We start from the raw sequence: 5,000 nt of genomic DNA, 5'->3' as shown, positions 1-5,000 counted from the left end.
CGACTCCCAGTGCAGCGCTGCCCCCCTGTGGAGAGGAGCGGCACTGCAGGGCTGCTGGTCCCTGAGAGACCACATCAACCCAACGTGTCCAGGTTCTCCTTAATACTGAACTAACCAACGTGTCCAGGTTCTCCTTAATACTGAACTAACCAACGTGTCCAGGTTCATCGAGCACCAAACACTTCTTCATCTCCAGGTTACAGCAACAACCAGTAATTGTTCTTGAGCAGGGAGATTCTGGTGGAATGATTAAAGGAAGAAACCTGCAGAACCAGACCCAGATAGGAGGAACCTGCAGACCCAGATAGGAGGAACCTGAACCAGACCAGCAGCAGTGTCTCTCCCCTCAGCTGCTCCAGCAGGGCGCCGTGGTTGAACCCTGACCTGATGTGTTGATCTGCTCCTCACACCTCCAGCCTCATGAGCAACGTAACGATCCGTAACGCAACGATACGTAACGATCTGTAACGCAACGATCCGCAACGCAACGATCCGCAACGCAACGATACGTAACATAACGATACGTAACATAACGATCCGTAACGTAGCGATCCATAACAGAATGATCCGCAACGCAACGATCCGCAACGCAACGATCCATAACGTAACGATCCGCAACGCAACGATCCATAACGTAACGATCCGCAACGTAACGATCCGTAACGTGACGATCCGCAACGTAACGATGCGTAACGTAACGTAATGATCCGTAACGTAACGCAACGATCCGTAACGCAACGATCCGTAACGCAACGATCCGTAACGCAACGATCCATAACGTAACGATCCGCAACATAACGATCCGTAACGTAACGATCCATAACAGAATGATCCGCAACGCAACGATCCATAACGTAACGATCCGCAACGCAACGATCCATAACGTAACGATCCGCAACGCAACGATCCATAACGTAACGATCCGCAACGTAACGATCCGTAACGTGACGATCCGCAACGTAACGATGCGTAACGTAACGTAATGATCCGTAACGTAACGCAACGATCCGTAACGCAACGATCCGTAACGCAACGATCCGTAACGCAACGATCCATAACGTAACGATCCGCAACATAACGATCCGTAACGTAACGATCCATAACAGAATGATCCGCAACGTAACGATCCATAACGTAACGATCCGCAACGTAACGATCCGCAACGTGACGATCCGCAACGTAACGATGCGTAACGTAACGTAATGATCCGTAACGTAACGCAACGATCCGTAACGCAACGATCCGTAACGTAACAATCCGCAAGGTAACGATCCGCAACATAACAGTCCGCAACGTAATGATCCATAACGTAACGATCCACAACGTAACGATCCACAACGTAACGATCCGCAACGTAACGATCCGTAACGTAATGATCCATAACAGAATGATCCGCAACGCAACGATCCATAACGTAACGATCCGCAACGTAACGATGCGTAACGTAACGTAATGATCCCGTAACGTAACGATCCGCAACGTAACGATGCATAACGTAACGTAATGATCCGTAACGTAACGTAATGATCCGTAACATAACAATCCGCAAGGTAAAGATCCGCAACGTAACGATCCGCAACGTAAGGATGCGTCAAGTAACGATGCGCAACGTAACGATCCGTAACGTAACGATCCGCAAAGTAATGATCCGCAACGTAACGATCCGTAACGTAACGATCCATAACGTAACGATCCGCAACGTAACGATCCGCAACGTAACGATCCGCAACATAACGATCCGTAACGTAACGATCCATAACGTAACGATCCATAACGTAACGATCCGCAACGTAACGATCCGTAACGTAACGATCCATAACGTAACGATCCGCAACGTAACGATCCGCAACGTAACGATCCGCAACATAACGATCCGCAACGTAACGATCCGCAACGTAACGATCCGCAACGTAACGATCCGCAACGTAACGATCCGCAAAGTAACGATCCGCAACGTAACAATCCGCAACGTAACGATCGCAGAACCAGGACATGAAAGAGCTTCCATCAGTGAGGCAGCACAAAGAGGCAGTCTGGGTTCTAGACAGTCAGACAGAACCAGGCAGAACACAGCACATTTCTGTAACCTGCTCCTCACTTCACCACAAAGAGCCTCTCCCTGCTCCCCCCCCCCCCCCCCCCCCACCACCTACTGTAAAAATAAACACATGCTTACTTCAGGGGCCCTTCATTTGTTCATATTACTCCGTCCAATCAGGTATGGACACGTGTGTGTGTGTGTGTGTGTGTGTGTGTGTGTGTGTGTGTGTGTGTGTGTGTGTGTGTGTGTGTGTGTGCCAGGGTTATAGTGGGGGAGGCGTTAGTGAAAGGAGTGACACTGCCAAGATACAGTAAGAGGAGGGATTTTTATTTTTTCAAGTCTGTGTGTGTGTGTGTGTGTGTGTGTGTGTGTCTCTGTGTGTTTTGGGGGATGGGAGGAGGGAATTAAGAATTGGCATTATGTCAAGACACAGCTACTGCCTACTTTCTAGTCTTGTGTACACGCACGCACGCACGCACACACACACACACACACACACACACACACACACACACACACACACACACACACACACACACACACACACACACACACACACACACACACACACACACACACACACACACACACACACACACACACACACACACACACACACACACACACACACACACACACACACACACACACACCATGTTGTGTGTGCACAGGGCTGTCGATCAGACGGCTGCAGCTAAAATGTCGTCTACAGGATTAAAGCGTCACAGTGACAGCGCCCCCTACAGGATTAAAGCGTCACAGTGACAGCGCCCCCTACAGGATTAAAGCGTCACAGTGACAGCGCCCCCTACAGGATTAAAGCGTCACAGTGACAGCGCCCCCTACAGGATTAAAGCGTCACAGTGACAGCGCCCCCTACAGGATTAAAGCGTCCTCCAGTGTCCTCAGTAATCCGTCAGCAGCCTTCATCACTCCCCTCGTCTTCGTCAGTGACGTTCTCCACAGAGAAGGAACAGTCTGGTGGTTCCTCAGCATTCACACTGCAGGAACCCTGACTGACCTGCAGCTCCCCCTGGTGTCCACATGGCAGTGGTGGAAGCAAGCTGTCCTCCCAGTACTCCTCAGTACTCCAGGTAGCTCAGTACTCCAGGTACCTCAGTACTCCAGGTAGCTCGGTACTCCAGGTAGCTCGGTACTCCAGGTAGCTCGGTACTCCAGGTAGCTCGGTACTCCAGGTAGCTCGGTACCACAGTAGTAATCCTACAGTCCTGATACACGCTGGTGTGCAGTCGGGACATGAGAATATGAGAAAAGCAGTAATGCTGAACACGCTGGGTCACACCTGGGTCACACCTGGGTCACACCTGGGTCGTCTCAAACCAGACTGAACTGAGTGAAGTACAAAGTACCAGAGTACTCCCTGTACTACGAATAATACTGTCCTGGGTTCCCCGACCCTCAACAGACACCTCGGGAGTCACAGGAAACTGTTGCTGTACAAAATGGAAGAGACACACACACACACACACACACACACACACACACACTGTTCTTTATTAAACAAGACAACAGCTCATTGTGGGCGTTGCTATGACAACTGGTCTTCTATTTTTAAGCTGTACCACTAATCAATTCCTGTTCTGCTGTCGCCTGAGGGGTGGAGGGGTGGGGGGGGGGGGGGGGGGCATGGAGGTTACTGATGGGGTGGGGGGTGGCAGGGGGCAGGCAGTGGAGGGGGGGGGGGGGGGGGGTGGTGGGGGGGGATGGCACTTGGAGACAAAGAACAGAGGAAGTGAGAGGAGGAGTGGAGGAGGATCTTCCTCAAACTGACTCAATAGAGTCAATTCATCTGGTCACAGTCCGAACCTGCAGCCTTTCATCATCACCTCCTCATCACCCCCTCATCACCTCCTCATCACCCCCTCATCACCTCCTCATCACCGTCCTCATCACCTCCTCATCACCCCTTCATCACCTCCTCATCACCTCCTCATCACCTCCTCATCACCCCCTCATCACCTCCTCATCACCCCTTCATCACCTCCTCATCACCTCCTCATCACGTCCTCGATCACGCAGCTTCATCAGCCTCCTCATCACCTCCTCATCACCTCCTCATCACCTCCTCATCACCCCTTCATCACCGTCCTCATCACCCCCTCATCACCCCCTCATCACCTCCTCATCACCTCCCTCATCACCCCTTCATCACCGCCTCATCACCCCTTCATCACCTCCTCATCACCCCCTCATCACCTCCTCATCACCTCCTCATCACCCCTCATCACCCCCTCATCACCTCCTCATCACCTCCTCATCACCCCTCATCACCTCCTCAACACCCCCTCATCACCTCCTCATCACCCCCTCATCACCTCCTCAACACATCCTCATCACCCCTTCATCACCTCCTCATCACCTCCTTCATCACCTCCTCATCACCCTTCATCACCCCTTCATCACCCCCTCATCACCTCCTCATCACCCCTTCATCACCTCCTCATCACCCCTCATCACCTCCTCAACACATCCTCATCACCTCCTCATCACCCCCTCATCACCTCCTCATCACCCCTTCATCACCTCCTCATCACCCCCTCAACACATCCTCATCACCCCCTCATCACCTCCTCATCACCCCCTCATCACCCCCTCATCACCTCCTCATCACCCCTTCATCACCTCCTCATCACCCCTCAACACATCCTCATCACCCCCTCATCACCTCCTCATCACCCCATCATCACCTCCTCATCACCCCTTCATCACCCCTTCATCACCTCCTCATCACCTCCTCATCACCCCCTCATCACCTCCTCATCACCCCCTCATCACCCCCTCATCACATCCTCATCACCCTTCATCATCCCCTCATCACCTCCTTCATCACCTCCTTCATCACCCCCTCATCACCTCCTCATCACCCCTTCATCACCCCCTCATCACCTCCTCATCACCCCCTCATCACCCCCTCAACACATCCTCATCACCCCTTCAT

General features: G+C 52.1%; 1 protein-coding gene across 1 annotated transcript in view; it reads right to left on the bottom strand.

Moving 5' to 3' along the window:
* gatad2b (GATA zinc finger domain containing 2B) overlaps positions 1-5,000 on the bottom strand; it is a gene marked incomplete at its 3' end in the record, with an annotated part of 30,564 nt that overhangs the window by 13,224 nt on the left and 12,340 nt on the right.

Source organism: Blennius ocellaris (genome assembly GCF_963422515.1).
Source record: "Blennius ocellaris genome assembly, contig: SCAFFOLD_299, whole genome shotgun sequence".
NCBI lineage: Eukaryota > Metazoa > Chordata > Actinopteri > Blenniiformes > Blenniidae > Blennius > Blennius ocellaris.
Note: the sequence above shows the minus strand (reverse complement) of the source record. Positions and strands in the feature narration are given on the sequence as shown.